At 40.7% G+C, this 27,401-nt stretch overlaps 1 long non-coding RNA gene across 1 annotated transcript in view; it reads right to left on the bottom strand.

The window, feature by feature from the left end:
* The window catches only part of LOC114005438 (uncharacterized), a 40,872-nt gene extending 22,698 nt beyond the window's left edge, over window positions 1–18,174 (bottom strand). Inside the window, exons 1-2 of the long non-coding RNA XR_003547289.1 lie at window positions 17,925–18,174; window positions 2,634–2,678 (exon numbers count right to left, since the gene is read on the bottom strand). This is a non-coding gene — a long non-coding RNA (uncharacterized LOC114005438). The remainder of the gene's footprint in view (window positions 1–2,633; window positions 2,679–17,924) is intronic.
* Window positions 18,175–27,401: the final 9,227 nt, after the last annotated feature.

Genomic DNA, 27,401 nt, shown 5'->3' with positions numbered 1-27,401 from the left:
ACACACACACACACACACACACCCACCCAAAAAAAAAAGAAAAGAAAAACTATTTGTAGGAAAAAAATGGTTTTGTACGTGGGATGAAACAATATAAAGTCAAAACTTACAGATAAGGGTTAGCTCTATCGCTCATCTCTTTAAAAAGTTTCTATGAATATCCAGTCAAAACCAACAAGAGTATCTCCCTTGAAACGTTATTTCTACGGCTCTCCAAGTAGACCAGAGGACTGCACACTGTCTTGGAATGTCCTCAGAAGGCTCTGTCAGTGATCTGGTAACAGAGTAAAAACACCAGAGTCCTTTCTTTCAAATGGAATAGGGAAGACAGAGGGACAGAGAAACTATTCAAACTTCATCTTCTTTACCAAGGAGTAATTTCTCACTTTCTCTCTCTGTGTCTCTTTCTATTTTTCTCTGGAAAGCACATACACTCTACGGCAAAAATATTTTTTAAAAATGTATATGCAACGATTGTGTAGGTTATTAAGAAAATACTATGTAATCTTATGTAAGAGACGTGTTTCTGTCATCTTTGGTATTTGAGGGGACACAGGGTCTTAGAACAAATCCCATGTGGATATGTTAGGGCAATTGTACTTAACATTTTATATCTTATGCCATTCATATCCCCATAGCTCCAATCCTGTTTGACATCTTCACTTGGATGTCTTAAACTCAATATGTTGGAAAGTGAGTCTGTGACCTCTCATCTGTGCCGTGGGCTCTCTTTTGATGTTTCTTATCTTATTAAACATCACCATCATCTATTAAATAAGTCAGGATCATGACTCTGAACACGTCTCTCTTCCTCTCTTTCTATATTCACATATCCAAGTCATCTAGCCCTGAAAATTTTACCATATAAATATATCGAAATCTGTTCACCCTTTTTTTCATAGTCACTATTTTAATTCAAGCTACTATCATCTCTTGCTTGGATTACAAGTGGGCCCTAACTCCCTGATTCTTTTTCTTAAATTCACTCTAGCTCCCAGTAGTCAAAAAAGGTCCTTGTCAAAAGCAGATTGAATCATTTATTCCCCCACCCCTTTCTGTATAGTCCCTCTACTCTGACGTTTGCCTCTAATTTACTATGATACTCAGGACAGTTACAAACCCAATATTCACATGGAGCTTTCATTTTCAAAGAACTTCACTTTTTTTTTCTTTCTAAACTACCTCATTCTCAACTAACCATGTGAGCAAGTCACAATCATCCCATTTTAAGGAAACAGTCTCAGGGAGGTGAATTAGGTGGTAGTAAGAGAATCTGAATCCTCTGACTCATCATTCTAACCTCATCTGTTTTCCTCCCAGTCAAAAGAAAGCTTTGGGTTAGATGCTCTTTAAGGCTCATTCTAGTGCTAACAGTCTATGCTTCTGTGTTTTTCAGGGTCTAAGGGGAAGTTGCAAAAACATTTCAAAGGGAACTTTACAGGTGAGATTGAGAGGAAAAGTTCAAAATGAAATGTGTCTTTCTCCAGAGTGAGATTCAGGCCCAGAATAGAGAAACAGATCAATTCTCTCCCTCCTGCAGATTTTCGTTCCTTGGCCTCTTCGTGACTGTGACTGGAGGCTGGGTCACAGCTTGATGATTACCAGAGGAGGACTGAGGAGTTTTAATCTTGCTTGGGAAAAGATCGAACGTGGAAAGAATGAAAACCCTCACCGTTTTGACCAAGAGGGTAATGAGGAGAGAAACAATCCATTGTGAATGAGTCCTGATGACACTCTGAAATAAAAGTGGGCAAGGAAAGGAGAATTTGAAGAAAGAAAGTCAAAGAAAAACCAGTAATCCCAGTACGTTCTGTATAGCTTCCAAAATGATATATACAGCTCACATCTGAGAATACACAAGTTTTTGTACCTGGTATAGATTGCTTCAGCCTATCTCTCTTAGTATATATGAATTAAAAACTTCTGAAGCTGCAGAAGATTACTACCAGACTAATGAACAGGAGGGACTCCTTTTGATGAAATAGCTCCGTCTGTTAACTTTTTAAAAATTATTTTAAATTTAATTTTATTTATTCATTCATTTATTTTAAATTGACCAGAGAGAGACACAGAATGAGAGAGAGAGGGAAGTGAGAAAGCAAGCCACCAGGTCCAGGACTCAAACCATGGTCAGACACAGAAAGAGAGAGGGAAGTGAGAAAGTAAGCCACCAGGTCCAGGACTCAAACTGTGGTCAGACAAACTGTGGGAGTGTCCAGTGCCTTAACCACCATGCCACCTTCTAGTTCCATCTGTTAATTTTTCTTTTTCTTTTCTTTTTTTTTTTTTTTTTTTTGAGAGGTTCTTGCTATAGGGCACATGCACTCACCAGACAGACAGACAGAAAGTGAGAAATCACCCCCTAGGGGGTATGGCCACGCTGCAATCCCTTCTTCTCCATTCTCCTCTCAGAATCCTGGGCATGCATGCACACATGCCCGGCATGAGTTTTAAGCCACTGGGTCTGGGACTCCAACCGTGGTCGACTACATGGGAGTCCAGTGACAGCCATTACACTAACTGCTGGTCCCCATCTGTTAATTTTTTATTAAGCTGGAAATAGACCATTCCGGGCCTGAATCTCACTCTGGAGAAAGACACATTTCATTTTGAACTTTTCCTCTCAATCTCACCTGTAAAGTTCCCTTTGAAATGTTTTTGCAACTTCCCCTTAGACCCTGAAAAACACAGAAGCATAGACTGTTACCACTAGAAATACAAATATAGCCTTATCATGGGTATGAACATGACAAACACCTAATCAATGAACTGTGTAGAGCAGGGATGATGAATAAGGTTTATTTCCTGGGGTATCCTTGATTACAGAGTGGTGGCTGTCTTGAACACTAAGATGAGATGGATTTGAAAGCCAACACAGTCTTGATAGGCAGCAATGTGTTAGTAGATTAGCAATGTCTGCCATGGCTGAGGAATGGGGTGGCAGAAGTGCAAGTACCAACCTGGAACAGTGCTATTGAAAGTGTGGTTTGCAGCCAGGTCGAAATCTCTGAAGTATTTGTTACCCATGAGTACAGAAACAAGCAGTAAGCATTTAGAAACTTTCATAGCAATTTGACATGGCTGCCACATCCAAATGTATGCTTTCTGTATTTTGTAAAGTAATCCATCTGTGATGGGTTGAAAATAAAAATAAAACCTGACCCTTTACCAGAGGTAGTTTGAGAACACTGACCTAAAGGGTTGTATTTGACCCTACCAATTCCTGTAAGAGACTTTGGAATGCCCTGGATTTGGGAAGAGCTTATGAATACAGCCGAGGTCCTTTGCACATCAGCATTTATACAGAATTGTTAACTGAGCATGGGTGTTTGCCAGCTTTCTTCCTCTTGCTTGGCAGAAGGATTAAGATAATAACTACTCTGAGATTGCCAGAAATGTCTTCTTGGCCTCAACCCATTTCTACTTTCCATTTATTCCATAAAGCCTCCCCTAACGTTGATTTCTTCCAGTAGCATGTCAGCGAGGCCAGCGAAAATCTTCTGCCATTGACAGTGCTGCAGGATGATCAGAGAGGCATCCAATGTCAGTTGTTGACCTGGCCTGGGTGTCCACTGGGGTCTTGCTTTAATCCCATGCATCCATTTGCCAATTCATGCATTCTCGCTCATTCATTCTGTCACTCAACAACTGCGGAATGTCTGCTGTGTGTGTCACAGTATCAGGCATGGGGGATACGATGATGATCAAGACGGACATGTTCTCTGACCTCATGAAGACCACGGTATAGGATGGCACAGTTATTAGTCAGTGTTGTGTATAAGTAGTGATATAAATCCTGCTAGCTACTGTGAGGGAGAAGCATTGGTTGCTCTGAGAATATCGAGCAGAGGCCTTATCCTACCCTTTTCCCAGGGCAGCCTGAAAGGATTCTCTAGAAAGTGACATGTTTGCCTCTGAAGCTGGACCAGGATGAGTGACCAGAGAACAAAGGAGGTGACCTGAGATGCTCCTGAAGAGATGGCCAAGGCTTGCAGACTGCAATGAGTTCGTACTTGAGCCCAAGTCGAGATCTTGATGCAATTACAAATACAGTTAGGACATCTCTCAAGAGGCTACCAGGCTGGTGGAGGGAGAAAGACGCCTCAGCAGGCACTGCAGTATAATATGGTCTAGGTTATATAGAAGTGTACACACAGATAGGAATTAATGGGAGTAGAAGACCGGGATGATTTAATAGAGAAAATCTGCCCTCATCACTTTTCTGCTTGAAACACTATTGTCCTTGGAATGCAGACAAATCCCCCAGGATTCGGTTGCTGCCTCTCTCCTCAGACGTGGCGCTCTCTTTCTTCATCTCTCCACTCCCAGTGTCCTGACTGATACTTCCTCAGGCCCCCAGGTTTTCTTCCTCTCATGTGACCTTTGTCTATGCTATTCCTCTGTTTGAAATGCTCTTCCTGTGTCTCCATCTTACCTGTTTTCCTTGCAAATTCTCTACTTTTCCATGTCTCTGTTTAAATATCCCTAGCTCCCCAGAGGACACTGTACTTCCCCTCACAATGCTCAGGACAAGCATTATTATTTATTTGTATGCTTAGTTGTTTAATGTCTATCTCCTCTGAGGCAGTAAACACTAAATTTTGAATGAGTGAATAAATGATTGAATGAAAATATTGAATGAGAGAATGAATGAATGCATTAAAATAAGCTGGCCTAGCCTGGGGGAATAAGTGATACTGTTGTGAGGGATGGTGGACATGGGGTGTAGAGTTGGGGCTGAGTGTGGAAGATTTGCTACAACCTGTCCCAAAACACAGGATTTTTTCTCTGTTGCCTTTCCCTCTCTCCAAGCTTGTGTAAGATGAGTCACAACATGATAGGACTCTGAAAGGCACTTTCAAGGGATTATCGATGCCAATCCTTGCTCTTTAGGGGAAGCAAACATCCCAGGTTGATAAACTGTGCTGTCTTATCTCTATGAATTATAAGAAAATCCTTCAACCTTAAAATTGCTTAAGGCTAAAGAATCTCTTTTGGAATATGTCACTCTGTAGGGGGATGGGCACATTGGTGTCTGTGGGCTGGGACAGCGGTCAGGCACAGCTGGCTCTCTGTATTCTCCCCTGCCCAGAGTGGATGAGGCTTGTTGGCCTTAAGGTCTTGGCTCAAGAACCGGGAGGCCCAATCTCTGTAAACATTCCTGTAGTAGTTCTCTATTGCAGTGTAACAGCTTATCTAAAAATCTAATGGCTTAGGATAATGATTAGTGGCTTGCGATAATAATAATCATTTAATAGCACACATGATTTGGTCAGGAATTCGGACCACTGCGGGCATGACTTGTCTCTGTTCCATGATTCCTAGGACCATGCAGGGGTGGCTTCAAGGTTGGGTGCTGGAACCATCTAAGGGCTCATTCACTGTGAACCTGGCAGTTGAAGCTGTTGTTGGCTGGGGGTCCAGCTGGTTCTGTTGGCCAAGATACCCAAGCATGGTTTCTCCATGTGCCTGGGCTTGCTCACAACATAGTGGCTGGATTCCAAGGACAAACAGCTCACAAGAGAGCCAGGTGAAAGCCGTATCCTTTTTAGAACCTACTTTTGGAAGTCCTGCAGCATCACTTTGGCCATGTTTTATTTGTTAGAAGGGAAGCAATCACTAAATCCTCCCCATATTCAAGGGAAATGAAATTAGAAAATGAGACTTCTTTTTTTTCTTTTTTGGAGAAGTTTTTGCTATAGGGCATGTGCGCTCACAAAGAGACAGAGATAGAAAAAGAGAAAGTGAGAAATTGCCCTCCCACAGGGGATGGCCATGCTACAATCCCTTCTCCTTTATTCTCCTCTCAGGATTTTGGGCATGCACGCATGTCCAGCATGTTTCAAGCCTTTGGGTCCAAGACTTGAACCGTAGTTGGCCATGTGGTGGTCCGACACCTTACCACTACACCACCTGCTGGCCCCTAGACTTCATTTCTTTCCAGTATATTTAAAAACTACCAGGAACCAGCAGTTAGCATAATGGCTATGTTGCTGGACTCCCACGTAGTCGACCGCGGTTCGCGTCCCAGATCCGATGGCTTAAAACTCACGCCGGGCGCGTGTGCGTGTGTGCCCAAGATCCTGAGAGGAGAATGGAGGAGAAGGGATTGCGGCATGACCATTCCCCCTGGGGGGTGATTTCTTGCTTTCTGTCTCTATGTCTCTCTCTGTCTGTCTGGTGAGTGCACGTGCCCTATAGAGAGAAACAAAAACAAAACAAAACTCTCAAAAAAAACCCCCCAAAACAAAAAACCACCATATCCCCTTAAAAGAAATTGCACAGAGGGCCCTGTAATAGCCACACAAGTTCCAATGTAAAAGAGTCATAGCAAAAATCTCACTTCTGAGATTTTGTAGGACCCTTACAAAGACAAGTGTTTGAGCAGCTGTCCCAGCCCCCATCACCCTTTAGGGAGGTGCACAGACTTCCAAGAAGCTTCTCAACCCTTGATTAAATAAATATGGGACAATCTAATTTGTGTGTGTGTGTGTGTACGCACACACGTGTGGTGGGGATGGGATTTCTCTTGCTGTCCACCGTTTACTTGGAACACTATAGATACTATAGTCATTGGTCTGGGACACTGGACAGATTCTCAAAGTTAAGTATAAATTTGTGACATTTTAGAGCTGCCCAAAGAGAAAATAGATAAATAAGCAACGCTAATAGTGAAGAGTTATATTTAAGGAAAGGTTCTTTGACTGAACTAGTTTAAATGTTAATTTTATTACTCAAGAGGGCACTTTGGAACTCCCTGTCATTATAGAACAATTAAACTGTAGTTCCTTATTAATTTTTACTGCCTTCCTAGGGTAATTAGTGGCACATAATGTGAATTGCATCCCATTAATGAATAGATTTTTGAATGTGAGTGGGCAGAGCCCTTTATTTGGCTATCCAACAAGACAAGGCCTATGATAAGAAAAAGGCAGGTCCTTCCAGAATGGAGGGCCTCCTCATACCTCCCCGAGACTCTGGTAACCCTGGTGATACCCTTAATAAAATAGGCAGTCATCAAACTTTTGTGATGGTATAATGGTTCTGGCTTCCTCCTTAACCACGAAGTTGGCAGTGAGGAAGTAGACAGTTATTTTGGAAAAAGACTCGAAAACCACAGAAAGAATATTGAGTTTCCTGAAGTCCTAGAAGCAGATGATCATTCAAGGATTAATTCTTTTTTGGTTGGTTTAGAATGGCATATACAAAGCACCTAGTACATGTCTGGTGCTTTACTAGGCAACATAAGTGTGATATCAGTATTTAATTCTCAAAACTACTTCATAAGATTGGTATTATTATTTCCATTTTACAGATGAGGAAAACTTGTTTCAGGCTTTGAAACATAACATTATATAGTAGGTGACAGATCTTTGCCCTGAGCCCAGGTCTGGTGGAAGAGCCTCACTTTTCAACTGCTACATCATATTGGTCCTGGGCTGGGCCATATCTTTATTCGTGTACTCAGTTACTCTCATTTTAACTCCTTTCTTGCCCATAGGTTCTTCAGCTGACATATGAGAACACTAGTGTTAAAACAAAAGATTGTAATGCGATTTCATCTTGTAAAGGAGGAAACTGAGGTCCAGGAAGGAGAATGGGCCATCCAAACCAGTGAGTGAGTAGTGCATGTGAATCTTGTTTCAGGCACAGTTCAGGAGCAGAGAGAGTCTTGGCTACCAAAGCTGTCCTGATTCCATCCCTGCCTGCACTATGCTCAGTCTGAAGAGAGGTCTAACTCTTACTTCCCATGGAGGCTTCTCATTGCCTGTGTTACCTGCTCCAGGAATCGAGAAAGGGCAGCATTTCTTTGTGAAGGGTGTTGCCAACTCTCTCTTGTCCACTTGCAACCCAAATGTTACCAGCTTGTGAAATACAAATTATGCTGGCATGAGCCCCCACCTGCTTGACTGATAGCGTTTGTCCCCTCTAGGTATTTCCTGGATTTCTAAGGCTTGTCTCAGGAGCAACCACAGCCAGTCTGGCAGCTGTAGCCTTTACACAGCCCCCTCCCCTCTATTCTGGCTCCTACCTGATCGAATCATTGTCTGGCAAGCCACCTGCAAAGCCTCCTTGGTGCCCACCATGAGAACAACATTGGCTTTTCATGCCAAAGGGGCTCTCTCAATGTTCCTGAAGCTTTTAATTTCTCATGAGCAGAACACTGCCAAAACATGTGGTGGCCCAAAAAAGAGCTTCTCCCAAGCCTCATGTCCTAGTGTCACTAAGCTCTTGTGAGCAATGTCACGAGCTTTTAGCCATTGCTTCTTACCTAGAATATCACTGGAATGCTCGTCCCATCAGTTTCTAGTCATTGCTCGCCCAACTGTAGGAGCTCAAACCCATTTCCACAACTGATGAAAAGCAGGTGCCACCCCATTCCTTCCACCCACCTCTGTTTCCCTCTGTGACCTTGCTCCCCAACCCATACACCTCCCTCCTTCTTACAGAACAAAGGTGTTCACTGATTCATTGACCCTGCTTTCCCAGAGCACCTGCTGTGTGCCCGGCCCTCAGCTATGTGCTAAGTACACAGATGTGATTGACAGTATGATTGGCCTATCTCTCTCTTTTTTCCTTTCTCATAAGAATACCATTTTTTTTGTGGGGGGGGGGCGAGAATTTTCCAGACCTCAGTGAAGAATCATGATAGTTCTAAATTGATCAGGATAATGCCACACCCTCCCTGCCATTTAGTGGACATGTGATCCTAAACTGGGCTGTGAGAGAAAGGGTGCTTCTGATAAAAGTGCAAATATGAAAGGGACCTTGGATGAGGCCACAACATTTTCTGTTTTCCAGCCTTAGAGGAGGTGATGAAGAGTCAGCACAAGGATGTCAGAACAGACAAAGCAAGAACCTGGATCCTGAAGACTGGTGTGGGCTTTCAGATCATATCTGAGCCTGGCTTCCTCTGGGCTTCTCACTTAGAAAACAGCACATGCAGAGGCCAGATCTGTTAAGTACTGTGCAATGGGAGCTAGGTCTCACATGGCTGACTGCAGTTCAAATCTGAGCAACTTGAAAAACACATGGGACTTGTGCGTGTGTGCCCAAAATCCTGATGGGGGAAAAATGGAGGAAAGAGATTACAGTGTGACCATGCTCCACCAGGGGGTGCTTTCTCCCTCCTACATCCCTTTCAAATGCAGTGTGCTTTCTGGCAATTAAAAAAACAAAACAAAACAAGCAAGCAAACAACAAATGCAGAATTTGCAGGATGGTTTAGGACAAGCTCTTTATTAGTCACTTCTAGCTGAAAGCTATCCTCACAGATACCAGAATGGTGAGTGACATAGGCGAAGTCCCTGTCCCCATGGAGTTCACACACACATTGATGGATAGCAGAGATGTTGGGAAGGGCACAGAATTGCCAATTCAGGCACTGTCTGGGCGTCAACCCAATAGTTCTCTTATGCATTCTTTGTATGCTATGTCTTTGCTCAATATAATTAAATTCCATCTTGATCTGCTTTCTTTTAACTTCTAATTTTGCGGTGTTAAAATGAGCCAGGAAAAGCTGATTAAGAAGCAGCTGCTCCTAGGGTACTGGCTGGTCTGTGACCATGGTAGACTGAGAGCTCATTTGGATAACCCTCTGGATCAATAATGATTCCAGTTACATCAGAGGCAAAGTGTCTGAAGTCAGTGATTCTCAGAGGAGTGATGGTTCTATCATTCAGAATACAAAGGCAGAGGGTAGACACACCTTCTTTTTGTCCTCTTCTGCATAGGGACAAGTGCTTTTCTTTCTTTTTTCTTTTCTTTTCTTTCTTTTTTTTTTTTTTTTTTTTTTGGCTATAGAGATGTTAGGTCAGTCAGTCCTGGGAATGGTTGATTGATATCTTGGGTTTTCTCTCAGGGGTAGGAAGTTTTGCCAGGAGAGACAGTGGAGGGTGGTAGTTAAGAGCTCTATCTCTGAGCATCCAGACCCAGCTTTCTACATGCTGTGTGACCTGTGTGACCTTGGGCAAGTTACTCAGCCTGGCAGAACATTGACTTATCAATGCTCTGTGGATAATCAGAGTAGATAAGACTTCTGTTGGCTCTTGACAGGCCTTTCATAAATCTTCTGGTGATTGTTATGACACAAGAGTGGAACTGTGATGAAGTGTTTGTGGAATGCATATAAACAAAAATATCCCAAACTGAAGGTGTAACAGAAAGAAAGGGACAAGGCAAAACCAAACCAAACATGTTGGAGAGGAGTACCTAGGGCATTCTCAGGAGGTGTGGGAAAGAACTCGGTTCTGTCTCCTCATCTAATTCTTCGCCTCCTGGTACCAACAAGATACTGCCCTGTGAGAAGAACCCCATGTTAAAAAAGAACCAAAGCATTTCTCCAAATATGGCAGGCCCACATAATTTTTTTTTTTTTTTAATTTGCTATGGGACATGTGTGCATGCCAGTGAGAGACAGGAGGCGGGGGAGAAAGAGAGAGAGAAAGAAAGTACCCCCGATGGGATGACCACCCCACAATACTTTTTCCTCCACTCTCCTCTTGGGATTTTAAGCACGCATGCACATGTGCCCTACTTGTTTTTCAAGTTGCCTGTTCAGGACTCAAACTATGTGCAGTTGACTGTGTGGGATCTGACCTCCTTGACCCCTGTGCCACCTGCTGACCCAACCATGGGTAAATATTTTAAATAATATTTTAAGTTTCTGTACTTTATATGGGAGAAATAGGACTTCTATACTGCTGGTAGATGTGTATCTTAATAAAATATTTTAGGAGAACAGTTGACAAAATGAATCAAGAACTCTAAGAATGTTCATATCCTTGACTCTATTTCAAAAAAAATGATTCTAACAGAATATTAACATGAATGTGAGAAAATTTAGTTAACATGTTTTTTACACAGCATTGTAAAATTAGAGGGAAATCCAATAATTTCTTAAATAAATTTCAGTGAATCTGTACAGTGGAATATCATGTTACCACTAAACATTGTAGAACAATATTAAAAATGTGAGAAGTTCCAGACAAATGGAGATGTGATCTGTGAAGGCTCCAGATTTATACTTCCATAGTTTATGCCTGCTTCTGCCACTACCTCACTGTGTGAAGCTGGACAAATTACATAACCTTTCTGTGTCTAAGATTTTTCATGTGAAAACCGTGGTGATATATAATAATTTTATGGCTTTGTTAGAAGTGAGATAATATTCAGCAAACTCATATAACAGTGATGAGCACATGCCTGTCTATCATTAAGTGAAAACTATGAGAACATGCTTAAAAAACACACACAAAAAAAGGAAAATATGTATTTGCAAAGAAAATAATAGCATTTATTTATTTGTTCTATATGAATTTATTTATTTATTTATTTAGAGAGTTTTTTTGCTATAGGGTGCATGTACTCACCAGAGAGACAGAGACACAGCAAGACAGAAAACAAGAAGTCATCCCCTGGGGGGATGGCCATGCCACAATCCCTTCTTCTCCATTCTCCTCATGAGATTTTGGGCATTCATGCCCATGCACCCAGTGTGAGTTTTAAACCTCTGGGTCTGGGACTCAAACTGTGGTTGACTATGTGGGAGTCTTACGATGTAACCATTACACCATCTGCTGGTCCTTCTACATGGATTTATTGAGTATCCCTATGTGTCAGGCTCTGGGATGTATTGATGGACAAAATAAATGAAATATCTATATTCTGAGGGCTTACAGTTCAGAGAGGAAGTCCTCTTAAGAATTGCCAGAGGTGTGTGCCTTTAAAAAATGTAGATGCTAGGTCAGCAGGTAGTGTGCTGGTTAAGGTGCTAGATCCCACATGGCCAACAGTGACTTGAGTCCTGGACCCAGGGGCTTGAAAATCCCATGTGCGTGTGGGTGTGTACCCAAAATCCCGAGAGGAAAATGGAGACGAAGGGATGGCAGTGTGGCGAAACCCTGCAGGAGGCTATCTCTCATTTTCCCTCTCACTGTGTCTTTCTGTTTCTCTCTAGTGAGCTCATGCACCTTATGGCAAAAACTTTAAAAACAAAACAAAAAACCCCCTGAAAAAACCCATGCCTGGCTCACTTTCCTTCTCTCTCTCTTGTCCGTCGAACACATATGCCCTATGGCAAAAATCTAAAAATAAATGAATAAATAAATCCAAATGCTAAGGATCCTCCCCTAGAAATATGAATTATACAGATATGTGGATAAACCCAGGCGTCTCCATGTCTTGTGTGAGCCAGAGGATTCTTCTGCAGGCTTTTCAAAACAGCAGTGGTAGAAAGCCACAAGCAGTGGTGGTTATCACTGGTCAGAGAGTGAGTAGGAGTGACATGAATTTGTGTGTTTTTTTTCCTTTGTTTTGTAAACATTTTACACTAAGTAAAATTATTTTGTAATTGGAAAAGACCAAACATTTTATATGCATAAGTATGCAGTAGCCATGCCCCTCAAGCTTGCCTTCCCCTGTGCCCAGCACAATCCTCATTTCTTCCACAATTACGGAAGCACATCATACAGACTCCAGATTAGAAAAGGCCCCTGGGGAAAGGATGGTGGGGGCTGCGATCCTCAGATAGCTGCAAAATCACAAAGAGAAAGTGGAATTTTTTTTTCCCAAATCATTCGTTTTTGTTTGAACGTGCTCCAGCCAGGTCTCTTCTATGCACAGGGCCCTCTTTAAAGATGCATTTCATTTGCTTTCTTTTTTCCTGCAAATTCTCCTGACCTTGAAATTTATCCAGTGGCTCTGGTAATTGGTGCAGTTTCCAGAGTCATTTGTATGGACACTGTGTAATGCAGAGGTAGGGGGAGAAATCTCCACAGTCATCCTGTGCTTGTATCAGGTGAATTTATATTTTATGGTTTTTGGTCAGATTGATTTTTGCGAAACACCCTGGGGTGTTTGCAAATATGAAAGTTCTTGTAGTGCTGGTCGCTTGTTTGCATTTACAGAAAGAATAAAAAGAAGAAAAAATGGCTCTCTCTGCCAACAAACTCCATCTTTCCCAGGAGTGTGGTAGGGAAGGAGATGAAGGGCTTCCAACAGAAGGGAAAATTAGAGGCAGTATGATCAGAGATCAGGGTGGGAAGCTACCTGTGAGGACTGATTGGCACCGAAATACTTGGCAGACATAGATAGCAAGTTTGTAAATACTGGATAGGTCTCACCAAAGAAACAGGTTAAGATAAAGAAAACTGTCATGACTGAAGGTTTTAAAATCCCTGAACTCTGTGATAGGTGGATGTGATGGTCCTGTCTTATATTCTTTCTGGGGACAACATCCACTTGAGGCTAGTCTTTTACATAGGATGAGTACCTGTTAAGTTGGTTATGTAAACTGAAAAATATATCTTCCCTAATCCAAGCTAAGCCAAACTAAACCAAACCAAACCAAACCACCTAATTTCTTACATGAGATAGCTCTGAAACCTGAAATACTTTTAGTGTACTTCCTTTTGACAAAGATAGACATAGTAAATATGCAGTACAAGTAACTCTACTTGTTTTTGAGCCCACAGCAGACATTACTAATCAATTAGAGAACTCTCTGTTGCTGAGGCCACATGTCAGGGTATCTATTGTTCTCACCTATAGTCTGAGACAGAACATTCTTTTGGGACTGGTCTTAAGGATAGGCAAAGTGAGTGGTTAACCTAACTTGCAGGACTTGTAAGCCTCTGCTATTCCACAGTTCCACAATACTATCTCCATTAAGCAGCCTTGATGCCTGAATTTCTCACCCTTATAGTCATCTATTTTGAATAAAGCAAGGTTGGCAAGTGCAAAGCATCTGCACTGCCATTATTACTGCAATTTTTTTTCTGTTTTTGTCCTTGACAGATACCAATAATTAATCAAAACACTCATGATGTTCTCAGATGTGACCTTAAAATCTTTTTCAAAACAATCTTCCGTGCAGCTACTATAAATAGATGGGATTTTGTATGGAATAGGAAAGATAAATTTTTCATTCTGGATTATCTGAGGATGAGGAGGGAAGGCATCTGTCATTTACACCTGCTTATGAATTACTTCATCAGATTGTGTCACTTAGGGATTAAAGGGAAAAGGTTCAAGAGCAAATTTTCACTCTAATATTTAAGACCATTCATGGTTTGGCCTCAATTCCCAATCAAACAACCTAGGTCTGCTCAGGCAAGTCTTTCTTCTTGCCTCTTGTCATTTTTTTCCTTTAGGTCCTTTGTTCACTCATTTTCCCCTATCTGGAACATTCTCCCTTTTTTCTCTCTATACCCAATTCTTGATGCTCTTTAATATTCACCTCATCTTCTCTCTCTCTTGCTCTGGTCTCTTCTAAATACTAGCAATGATTTCCCCATGGTCTAAACTCCCATTGTACTCACAATTTACTCAACTCATTTGACATTGAATATTTTTACCTGAATTGTTTATTCCCTTTAAAGGGCTAGTATTTTCATTTTTAAACTAGTAGACTATAAATCTTGCCAGCAGGACCCAGGTCTTCATCTTCCTTTGTGTTGAATGTATACGTTGGGCAAGAATCCCTTGCCTGTCCAGAGTGGGGAGGAGGAGGAATGTTGAGAGAGGGGGTGAACCCCTACTTGATCTGCTCTGTGCTCTGGTTGAAGACCATCTCTATTTTCACTTGAGTCCTTTTAAATAGTATTTGAAATGTAGAAAAATATGTGTGTATAAATACATGAAACAAGAAATGGAAAATCATTTGTTGATGATAACATATAAATCTAAGCCACTATACAGTGTAATCTGGATGGGAAACGGCATTTTGTATGCTGTGATGATGTTCAGTGAATGAATTAAAATAAATACATTAAAAAAAGAAATAAAGACTAGAATGTCATAGGATTTTTCCAAGAAAAGCTAATGCAGTATCAAGATTAAATTTGAGAGAATCTATAAGGTGTGAAGGCATCAAGCCAGCATAATAATATGCAAAATGAGTTACACTACTTTTTGTTTCTGAGCCCATGGCAGACATTATTAATCAATTATAGACCTCTCTATTGGTGAGGTCACATGTCAGGGTGTCTAAGGGTCTCATCTATAGTCTGGGGCAGAACATTCTTTTGTGACTGGTCTTAAGCATAGACAAAGTGGTAGGTTAATCTAACTTAGGTCATGGTATGGAGTATGGAAGTATGTTGCAGTTCCTTTTGCTTGTTCCTGCCCTAGCAGAAAGTTATGAAAATTTTGATATTCAAAATAATTTAATCTTTAATCCTGACACTGGGAGAAAACTGCATTTTATAAGTCAACTGTTTGTGCCATTCTGCCCTGCTCTGGATTAGGCATTGGACAGGGCAAGTAGAGCTTATTTTGTATACTTGAAATATTTCTTTATAAACTTTTTAAAAAATAAAGCTGTAGAGCTACATAAAAGTGATATATGCTTTATCATTCAAAGCACAGAAAGATAAATAATGGAAATCAATTTCTGATTTTTTGCTATTTATTTTCAAATTACATAATGCTATTTTACCTTAGATGATCTTTTTAAACTACAATGCCAATATGTTTGTATTTTAATTTTATGTAGGGTATAAATTTAGAACAATCCACAAGTTAATAAAAATATTCAGTGACAAAGAGGTAAGGGTAAGAGGAGTGGATATTGGTGCTGTGGTAACACATGACATCCTGTGAGACTGACCCCCATGGAAATGTTCCCGCTTCATATCCAGGGATCTCGCTGAGTCTACTGGGTGCATGTGTTCCCATGATTCAGAGCTGACTGAGACTGGATCATGGTAGCAAGACCTACTGGGGGTGCTGTCTCTCTCTCTCTGTCTCTCTCAAAACCAAAACACAAACAAAAACTGGTATGGGAATCATAAAGCTCATAAATGATCAGTTTTCTTTATGGTAATAGAAATGGATGCATAAGTTACCAAGAACAGAAAGTTCAGTAGAGAAATTGAATGGGTAAGGGATTTGGCCCAGGCTTTGGTAATACAACTTGAAAAACTTAGCCCCTAAATTTTCTTCCATTGTCTAGCATGTATACATATATTTTTTTAATTAAAAAAATTTTTTTAGAGAGGTTTTGCTATAGGGTGCATATACTTGTTGGAGAGACAGAGAGAAGCAGAGAGACAGAAAACAAGAAATCGCTCTCCCCACCAAGGGGGGATGGCCATGCCACAGTCACTTCTCCTTCATTTTCCTCCGGGATTTTGGGCATGCAAGCACATGTGAATGCGCCCGGCACAAGTTTCAAGCTGCCAGATCTGGAGATCTGGGACTCAAACTACGATCAGCCACGTGGGAGTCACAGAAGACACAGGAGCTTATGCACTTACATGTGCGAGCGTGAGAAAGAGATAGAGTTAATGAAAAAGCCCCCCCCCCCCCCCCCCCGTGGGGGCTGACACACAGCACTTTCTTGTGGTCACACTGCAATCCCTTTTTCTCTATCTCTCCATCCCACTGGAATTTTGGGCATGCACACATGCCCAACATGTTTTTCAAGCTTCAGGGGGCTGGGACTCAAACTGCAGCTATGTGGGATCAGGCTTTAACAATCAGGCCACAGGCTGGCCTTGCATAACGTTTCTACAGATAGTTGGTAAATTCCTTAATACTGGAGATTTAGCTTTTAGCCCAGACAGTTTGTGATTAGCTGTATAAACTTGAACAGTCACACCACTGAGTCCCACAGTTCTCATGAAGACATTAGATGTGTTTTTCAAACATGCTCTGTGGTGCCCCAGGGTTTTCAGGGTAGGGCAACAGGGCAGCTCTCTCCATTAACCTCTTCTGCTAGAGCAGTTCTTACTATTTTTTTACTTTTTTTTTTTTTGTGTGTGTGTTACAAATAAGATTTGATTTGGAAAATAATAGACTGATAATCTAAGTTATTGCCCAGTTATAAAAATTCTAATTTTATGTCTAGTTTTTATTTCCAGCAGCTAGTTCATTGAACATAAAAGGGTTTAATAAATTTTATTGGAAAAGAAAATGAAAAATGCTGTGAATAACGGCTAATAACCATCGGCAATGCTTCATAATTATTTTATTTGTTCCTCACAACAGCTCTATGAGCTAGAAGGTAAGTTCTAGAGAGGAACACAGGTTGTTTTCTTATTTTTTTTAAATTACAAAACGACTCAACTATTATCCATACAATTACACTTTCCTTTTCAGCAAAGTCAAAAGCCAATGATGTAGTTAGTAGTCCCTTGTACACCAGAATTCTTTTCTTTTCTTTCTTTCTTTTTTTTTTGAGAGGTTTTTTGCTATAGGGTGCATGTACTCACCAGAAAGAGAAGCAGAGAGACAGAAAGCAAGCCATCACCCCCCTAGGGGGGATGGCCACGCCGCAATCCCTTTTCCCCCATTCTCCTTTCGGGATCATGGGCACGCACGTACTCATGGCCGGCCTGAGTTTTAGCCACCAGGTCCGGGACTTGAACCGCCGCCGACTACATGGGAGTCCAGCGACATAGCCATTATGCTAACTGCTGGTACCTGTCTGCAGAGTTTTGAGGTCCTCGTCTCCAGATCGCAAGGTGGCGTCCTTGGATAAAATTCTTCTACTTAAGGAACATAAATGGAAGTTTTTCGGAGCTAGCAGTTGGTGTGAAAGTTAGGTCGCTGGACTCCTATGCAGTTGACCATGGTTCCAGTCCCAAACCGAGTAGCTTAAACTCACGCTTTGTGTGCATGCATGCCCAAGATCCTGAGAGGAGGATGGAGGAGAAGGGATTGTGGCATGGCTATGCCCCCTAGGGGGTGATTTCTCGCTTTCTCTCTGTCTCTCTCTCTCTTTCTGGCCAGCGCACACGCCCTAGAGCAAAAACCTCTCAAAAAAAAATTTTTTTTTTTTTTTCACTTCACCGCGTTTTTTTCGCTGGTGTCCAAGACGACTGCAGCGGGTGGAGTCGGCGCAGTCCTCAGCTTCTCTCCACCTTGCTTCTCTTACGTCCCTGAAGTCGTACTTACTTCCTGGGTGGCAACCCCCATACCTGGCTAGCCTTGCAGGCACGCTGTTTGGCCCGACTGTTCGTGTCGAAAACGTCTCTTCTTTCGTGATATCCGACGGGTCACGGATCACGACGGTCGCAGCTGACCCTCGGTAGCACATCGGAGCTAGGACACGAGCTCGCTCCTGCCCAGCTGTGTCCCAGGTCAGGACGGATGTAGCTCGTTTTGCTCCAGGACCGTCTGGGTCAGAAAAGATGCGCCTACGGTTGTGCTGACGTTCGGCCAGCACGGCCTTCCACCGCATAGCGTCCGCGGCTGACCCACACCGGTAGCCGGTACCCGCCGCAACACGCTTACTCCCTCCGCGCCGAGGCCCCGCGCCGGAGGCTGAGGAGCGAGAGGCCAGCGTCGGGCCCGCCGCCATCTTGGCACGCCCGGTCACGTGCCCGCCCCGCCACCCTCGGTAGCCGCCTTCGCCGACCTGAGCTGAGGTGTTGAAGCAGCTTGGCCAGGGCATTTGCTAGTAAGTAGGACTGTAGTGATACTTTATTTACCTACACGGAGTCATATTTCGTTTCTGCTTTCAAAACCTCCGTGTACAATGGCAGCTTCCCCTTGAGCTCTTCAGCTTCGCGTCTTCCGAGGTCGGTAGCCCTCCTGAATTAAAGTTGAGCCTCAAGGAGAAAATACAAAATGGAATCCCTAGATCCTTTTCCTTGAGATGGCCCTAAGCATTTAACACATTGAGGGCGAAGGACTAGATGAAATAGGCTTGTTAGGTTAATTACCAGGTTTTTTGTTCTGATTTTCATGTGGTGGTGGCTTAGAAACCTGTTGCCTCTAGGGCCACGTTTCCGAATTTTCTGTCTTCAGGATCTAGGGAAGATTTCCTGTCCAAGTAACTGCCCCTTTGGAAACAGCGAACTAAGGTTTGAGATGGGAATTGAAGGACTAGGTGGTGTGGCTACCGTGAGGGCATTACGTTCCAAATTCTTTCCTGTGTGGCATCACATTGTAAACCAGTGTTTCTAGCAAATTCTCTGTAAGTGGGAGGAGGAAAAACAGAACATTCCAGAAGCCTTGGGAAAGAACTTTGCTAAGTCCTCTTAAGACCCTCTATAATTTCCTGGGATATATGGCCAGGAACTGGATCGTTAAGTGGTGGGGTAAGCTACCACTTAGCCTCGGCAGGGTAGGGTAGAATAATACATGGTAAGTATTATTAGCACAGTGTCACGAAGATCCCAGTCCCCAATATCCTCATCAAAAATATGAGTTCAAAGATGTTTCTCACTTTTAATTTTGATTTCTTTGATTACTTGGCATGGATTTGAATAGAGAATTATCTTTCTCTCCCATAAAACTATGAGTTCCTCAAAGGCTGTGGCAGAACCATCTGTGTACCTTGGGCCTCTTTTACGCAGTACAACCTCATAATGTCTGCTGAATTTAATGTGATTTGGATCAATACCAGGCTCTTCCCTCGGCAGAGGATTCAGGTGCTGCAGACACAAATTCTTTCTTGAAAATTTTAAAAGCAGGAAGTAGCTGGTCTAGTTAGAGTTTGCTGAATGGAAATCACAATAATGACCAGAGAATTAATTTGTTTTTATAAAATTAAAAAATTGAATATAAAGAAATAAAAGAGGAATGGTCAGTTGATGAAGCAGATCCCATGAGGTAAACTCTGCCTGATTTCCTGTATTGCTTTTTTCCGCAGTGTACTGTCATCTGTTACTCTTATTTGATCTGCTTGAAATACTTGCCAGCGGCTGTAGATGGAAAATCACCTAGTTCTTCCCTCGTTATGTTGCATTCTCTACACCAGTGGTTTTAAACAAATTGGGGAGGTCTTGCATCCCATTGAGAATTCAATAAAAGGCATAGATCTTCTCTCTAGAAAACTCAGGTAAGCACAAAATGTTATATGCAATCCTAGTGGATTCTAGACTTTTGGGACCATCGTTTGTTTATGTACTCATTTATTCATTCACTTCCTCTTTCACTTACTTATTTGTTTGTTAATTGATGAAGTCCAGAGTAAGTATTGGAGCATGAATGATGATACTTGTCTTCAAGAAGCTTATAGTCTACTTGGGTTAATAGACCATACTACCATCTGTGTTGGGTGATACTGTAGAGGTAGGTGGAATTCTGAAGAAATGTCAAAGAAAAGCACTAAGTTGATACTGTAGGTGTCAAGACAGTTTCTTAGAGGAGGTAACTTCTGAGCTTAGCATTGACATGAGAAAGAACTTTTGACAAAGCAACTTGGTTTTTTAGATTTACTTCTAAGTGATTTGATATCTGAAGACCCAAGACTCTAGGAAAGCTAATTTCTGAAAGCCCCACCTAAATCGTATTAAACATGTTAAAATATCATAGCAGCTTACTGCCCAGTTCTTCATTTTCCATCTCAGATCACTTAGGGACTATCACTTCTCTCTACTTTTTGGGCAAAGGACTTAGATAGACATTTTCCTAAAGTAACATGTATGTATATAGTTTGAGTTTTTATTGTGGTAAAATATATATAACAAAATTCACCATTTTAGCTCTTTTTAAGCATACAGTTCAGTGGCATTACGTATATTCACAATCAAATATGATCACTATCCATTTCCAAAACTTTTTATTATCTTAAACAGTAGCTCTGTATCTATTAACCAGTAATTCTCTATTTTCCCTCCCCTCTAATCTCTGTTAACCTCTGCTTTACTTCCTGTTTGTATGAATTTGCCTAGTTGAGGAACCTCGTGTAAGTGGAATCCTACAGCATTTGTCTTTTTGTGTTGGGCTTACTTAAATTGGCATAATGTTTTTGTAGTTCATCTACAACTGGAGTGTGTATCAGAATTCTACTTCTTTTTATGGCTGAGTAATATTCTATTGTATTTTATGCATATCTTATTTATCATTTAATCTGTTGATGGACACGTAGGTCCATCTTTTGACTACTGTGAACAATGCTCCTGTGAGCATTAGTGTACACTTGTTTGAGTCTCTGCTTTCAATTCTTTGGCATACATATCTAGGAGTAGAATTATGAGCTCATAATGCTATTTTTCTTTTTTTATTGTGATAAAAATAATTAACATAAGATTTATTCTTTCAATAAAATTTTAAGTGTACAATCCAGTATTGTTAACTGTAGGCACAATGCTGTACAGCCAATTTCTAGAACTTATTCATCTTATATAAATGAAACTTTAACCCATTGAACAAACTTCCCTCCTCTGCTCCTGCCCCTTGAAGCCATGAGTTTGACTATTTTATGTACTTTATTTAAGTGAAATAATCACAGTATTTATCCTGTGACTGGCTTGTTTCACTTAGCCATAATGTTTTCACATATATAAGTATTTCTTTCTTTGTTTTTAAGGCTGAGTGATATTCGTGTGTGTGTGTGTGTGTACAACATACTCTTTTTATGTACTCATCAACGTTCATGTTGATGAACGTTTTCTTTCTTTGTTTTTAAGGCTGAATGATATTCGTGTGTGTGTGTGTGTGTGTGTGTCTGTGTACATACTCTTTTTTTTTTGGAGAGATTTTCACTGTAGGGTGCGTGCGCTCGCCAGACAGACAGAGAGAGACATAGAGACAGAAAGCGAGAAATCACCCCCCGGGGGGATGGTCACGCCGCAATCCCTTCTCCTCCATTCTCCTCTCGGGATCTTGGGCACGCATGCACACGCGCCCGGCGTGAGTTTTAAGCCACCGGGTCCGGGACACGAACCGCGGTCAACTACGTGGGAGTCCAGCGACATAGCCATTACGCTAATTGCTGGTTCCCTACAACATACTCTTTTTATCTACTCATCAAAGTTCATGTTGATGAACATTTGGACTGTTCCCTTATTTTGATTATTGTGAATACAATTGCAATGAACATGGAGAGCAAATGTCTGTCCAAGATCCTAATTTCAGTTCTTTTGGATAAATTTCCAGAAATGGGATTTATTTATCAAATGGTAATTCTGTTTTTAATTGTTTGAGTTAGCTTTATACTGTTTTCCATAGCAGCTGTATTGTTTCATATTCTCACCAATGCAATAAAGGGTTCCACTGTTTCCATGTCTTCACCAATATTTGTCTTTTGTATTTTTGATAATAGTCATCTAATAGGAGTGAGGTGATATCTCATCGTGATTTTGATATATACTTGTCTGGTAACTAGTAATATTAAGCATATTCTCATGAATGTGTTGACCATTTGTATGTTTTCTTTGGAGAAATGTTTAAGTCCTTTGCCCATTTTCTAATCAAAAATTTTTTTCCTGCTGTTGTATGGTAGGAGTTTCATATATACCCTGGAAATAAAGTCCTTATCAGATATTCAGATATGTGGTTTGCAAATATTTTTCTCACCCTATGCTTGGACTGAAAAATCAAATAAAATCCTGATTTTATTGGTCTCAGTGCTGACCAGGTTGGCACCCTGTAGGTTGCCTTTTTGCTCCACTGATTATTGCCTTGTCTGTATGTACCTTTTTAGTAGTCCCACTTTTCAAATAGACAAGTGTGTTTGGTGTCATATGCCAAGATCAGTGTCATGAAGCTTTTTTTGGCATATTTTCTTTTAGGAGTTTTACAGTTTAGGCATTCTGTTTAAGTTATTAATTCATTTAGAGTTCATTTTTGTGTATGGTATAAGATAAGGGTCCAGTTTCATTCCTTGTCATGTGAATATCTAATTTTTGAACACCATTTGTTGAGATTATCCTTTCCCCATTATTTTATGTTCTTGGCACTTGTGTTGAAAAGCAGTAAAAAGATGGTAATTTTATATTTCGTTTTTTGAAATAGAAATTTTAGAAAGGGTTTTCATATAGGGTTTTGTAAATCTTTGTTTACTATTATTAAATTTAAGATTGGTTTATTTTAATTTTTAAAAATCATTGTCTTTTTATTTTGATAATTGTCTTGCACAGTGGTTCTAAGAATCTCGGGACCAGCAGTTAGCGTAATGGCTGTCGCTGGACTCCCATGTAGTCGACCGCAGTTTGTGTCCCCAACCCGGTGGCTTAAAACTCACGCTGAGTGTGTGTGCATGCACGCCCGAGATCCCGAGAGGAAAATGGAGAAGAAGGGATTGCGGCATGGCTATACCCCCGGGGGGTGATTTCTCGCTTTCTGTCTCTCTGTCTGTCTCTGTCTGGCGAGTGCACACGCCTTATAGCAAAAACCTCTTCAAAAAAAAAAATCTCTTCAGGGGTTTGTTCAAATAGATCATTGTCATCTAGTTTCATAATTTCTGGTTAAGTAGATCTGAGCTGGGGCTAAAATTTTTAATCTCTAACAAGTTCTAGGATTGATGGGATATCGTTTTTCTAGGGGCAACATTTGAAAACCACTAACTTTGCATAGTTGAGAATGCTTGGGTGAAAATATAACTTACCAACTGCTTTAAATGTAATAAAAATATTATAAGGCCCAGTTGTGGTGGCATAGGTGGCAGGGGTACTACTGTGTGATGCTGAAGACCATGTGGGAAGACTTTGGGTTTATAATTTGAATCTACCATGATCTTCGCTGGCTGCAGGGCTGGAGAAAGGATTATGGTGTGATGTTGATAGTGTTTCTGTTTCTCTTAGGAAGGAAACTTTAAAAAAAAAAATCATATGAATACTCAACCTAACTTTTGCTGAAATTGACATGACAGTATACTTTACAGACAAGCACTTAATAGTTAAGTTTTTTTCAGATTTCTAACATTTTTATAGACTTTCCAAAAACTTAATCATTGTGTCCAAAGCATTGATGGTTGAATTGGCCTTGCTGAAAACCTATAGATTAGCCTCATTAAAAAAAAAAAAAAAAAGAGAGAGAAAGAAAAAAGAGAAGGAAAAAGACTGAATAACATTCCATTGTGTGTGCACCATAACTTAGTTAATCATGCCCAATCAATAAACTAAGTCATCTGCATTGCTTTCCTCCTGTAAGCTTCAGTAAATATCCCTCTACACATCACTGGGGTTTATGCTTCTGGCCACATGTGAGAATTAACCTGTAGAGCTTTTCTATTTCTATGCTTGGACTTCACTTACAGACGTACTGATTTTATTGGTCTGAGTGCTGCCCAGTCACGAGTAGTTTTTTTTTTTTTTTAGAAAGTTCTAATGTGCAGCCAGGGTAGAGAACCACTGTTCTATCTGCATCTTTGACCACTTGTGATGTATCTGGTCTGCTCCAAGACATTCCCTTGAAATCTGATGCTGACCAAGAAGAGATTCATCATTATCTTTTTAAAAAAATGATGTTGAAATGACCCTCCCCAAGTCAAGACATAATATATTATTAGATTTTTAGCACTGGCAAGAAGCATTCTGCTAGTTTCTTGTTCTCTAACACACACACACACACACACACACACACACACACACACATCTCTGGCCTAGATGCTTGTCTTTTAATTGGCAAGGAGGAAAGAAAAAGAACATTAAAAAGGCAAGCTTCATTGAAGGGATCAGAATGGTAGCTCATTCCTTATCCTTAATAGAGTCTCTGCATTAGTTGTTTTCATTACTTAAAATTCTGGTATTGAAGAAATAGTGTTGAAACATTAGAGTACATTAATAAGTGAAAAAAAAATACATGAGCGTCTATTTTCTATTTAATGAAGAATAATGAGAATCAAGTCTAATCATCTTAATCAACAGCGGTGTTCAAGTGCAAATGTTACATCTTGGGTTTGAGAAAATGAATGACTAGCAACAGATGCAGATATTTCATCACTGTTGCACATACATGGGGGCAGATGTGACTCTATGAGCCAAGCTTAAGAAACAAAGGTGGTGGTCAAAATATATAACGACTGGTGTGGCCTGTGGACTAAGGCTGGCCAGTACACAGCCGCAGTCCCTGTTGACTACACATCAGTCCTCCAAATACATTTGGTTTAGGGGCATTAAGGCTTGAACGTGTCCTTTCAAAATTTGTGTGTTAAAATTTGATTGTGACACTATTAAGAGCATTAATTCCGGCCTATGCAATTAAGAAGTAGAGCTTTTGGGAAGTGATTAGGATTAAATACAGTCATCAGTGTATAGCCTCCATTATTAAATGCTAGTGGCTTTATATATATAGAGAGAGATAGACAGACACCAGAGCAGTGCTATGGACATGGAGACAGACACAAAAGCTCTCACCATGTGATGCCCTGCACTACCTTGGGACTCTGCAGAGAGAGTCCTCCCCAGAAAGAAGACCCTCATAAGATGTGGATTCCTGACCTTGGACTTCCAAAACTGTGAGCTTAATTTTAATTTTTTTAAATAAATTACTGTTCTTAAGTATGGTATTTAGTTGTTAAAGATAGGAAAAAATGGACTAAAACACTCTGTTCTTAATATACCACCTCACTCACCTACCACATTTTCTGGGATTTCACCAGTTTTTTTCACCAGTTCATTTTTCCTGGGAGGTGAATGTAGATACTCTTTTAACAAGGGTATTTATATGTGTGTGTATGTCTGTGTGCATGAGATCTTAATTTCTTAGTATCTTTTGCCCTTAACATTGATGGCTTCACAGTTTACATCATAAACTGATTCTTCATTTAAGAGTTTCTCTGTTGGATGTGATATAGAACAGGTCAGTATTGATAAGGAGAGGAAATTCAGAAATATGGACTCTAGCCTGGAGAGAAAAGGCCTCACTCATGAAGTATCATCATCATTAGGGATGGGGGTGAAATGGGAAGAGGACTTCAAGATAGGTCTGGCCCATTTTTATCATTTTTGTCAACCTTCCTAGAGAATACTAGATCTGCAAGGAACTATAGAACTCACCTATTATAATTGTCCCAATTACATATGAGCAATCTGAGTCTGTAGAGGGTGATTTGGCCAAGGCCACAACTATATAGTTTGGCAATATGGAAAAAATTTGACTGTCAGAATTTTCTTGATAAGGTGTGGCTCTTCTGCTCTTCCTGAGACTCAGAGTTCCTCATCTTCAGAATAGGGGATAAGAGATCTGGTGAGAGTTCAGGCCACTGTCCATTGCTCCCCAAGGCCATGGTGTATTTAAGTTATCATCAGGACTCCTTGAGAGAGGCGGGCTTTCTCTGCTCTCAGTACTGCTTCTATGGCGGAAAGGGGTAGGGGGCATTGCTGCTTATCAGTATTCTAAATGCATGTACAGTCTTTAATTTAACCAGAAAACACAAATAGTACAACTTAAACTTCTGATTTTGTCCTTAAATGCGTGAGCATCTATGCAGTTTTAGAAATACATCCTTCCAGAGTGCTTTGACTCCTCACATATTTAATTTTACTTACATATCTATTTTTTTTAAATAGCAGTGTAAGTTTAAAGGGGCCTCTCTTGGCATTTCTAGCTCTAGTAAGTAAGCATAGGCATCTCCAGATGATTTGTCCTAGTGTGGTTTTGTGTGATCATGGCACCCAAGGCCTGGGAGACCATGGGTCCCCCCTAGGCTTTTCCGGGGGTCTTGGCTCTTACTCTCTTCCTGTTGTTGGTGACAGGGGATCAAAGATGTGTCATTTTCCCTTTACTCAAGAAGTGCTTACTGAATACTTGGTCTGTGCAAGGCATCGTTAAATGTTGAAAAAACTACTCTCTGTTTATTTGGGATTTATTTTCATTTGGCCATAGCTTATATTTTTTGTGATTCATTGTAAATCTATTAATCATTGTTTTCTATATTCCATTCTCAAAGTTATGTCATTCCTAATGCCATTTCCAGCTGTCTCGAAGGGTTTTGGGCACCTACAAGTAAAAAATTCAAGCAAATCAACTCTCAAAAATAGTTCAAAATAGAGCAAATAATCCCAGCTATGATTCAGTTGGTATTTTTGTTTTACAAGTTTGGGGAGAGTAATCGGCTTTGTGAATCAAACATAGAAGCTCTAAGAGGTGAGACCGTTGCTTAATTCTGGCCTAGACAGGAACTTAGCCTCAGTGTGAGATCCTTCCATGTGGTTTTGTGGTGGCACTAATGCACAGTGACTGTGAGGGCTGTGTCAGCAAGTGGCCAGGGTGCTGCTCTGTCACCATGCCATGTGGCTTGCAAGGAGCCACTAAATCTTTCTGTTCTCAGACCTCCCCATCTGTAGAATAGGTCAGTACTACCTCACAGGGTGTTGTGAGAACTTAGATTAAAAAAAAAATATTCTTAATACTTAGCTGAGGGGGGTGATGTAGATGAAATCTGTACTGTATATGAGTTACATAAACATGGGCAGACATTTGGTTTACTATGTTAGATACCTAAAATATATATTGAAAAGAACATTTTACCAACTCAGAAATATTACTTATTTCTAGGAAAAACAAAACAAAAGGGGTAAGTTTTAAAAATAGTGAAACATAATTTATACAAAATGAACATGTATCAAAGGTTTTTCAGCTAATTAATGAATGAATGATGAAGAAGGCAGAGACAGTTCAAAAAGAGAATTTAAGAAACAGTTTTCTTTATTTTTTAGTACATCAGTCAAAGGAATGTTGAAGTGAATTTGCCAAAAGACAAAAACTGGCTAATGTTCTGT

This window comes from Tupaia chinensis, unplaced genomic scaffold (genome assembly GCF_000334495.1).
Source record: "Tupaia chinensis unplaced genomic scaffold, TupChi_1.0 Scaffold143796_1, whole genome shotgun sequence".
Lineage (NCBI taxonomy): Eukaryota > Metazoa > Chordata > Mammalia > Scandentia > Tupaiidae > Tupaia > Tupaia belangeri.
The sequence above is the reverse complement of the archived record's forward strand: the minus strand, read 5'-3'. Positions and strand labels throughout refer to the sequence as shown.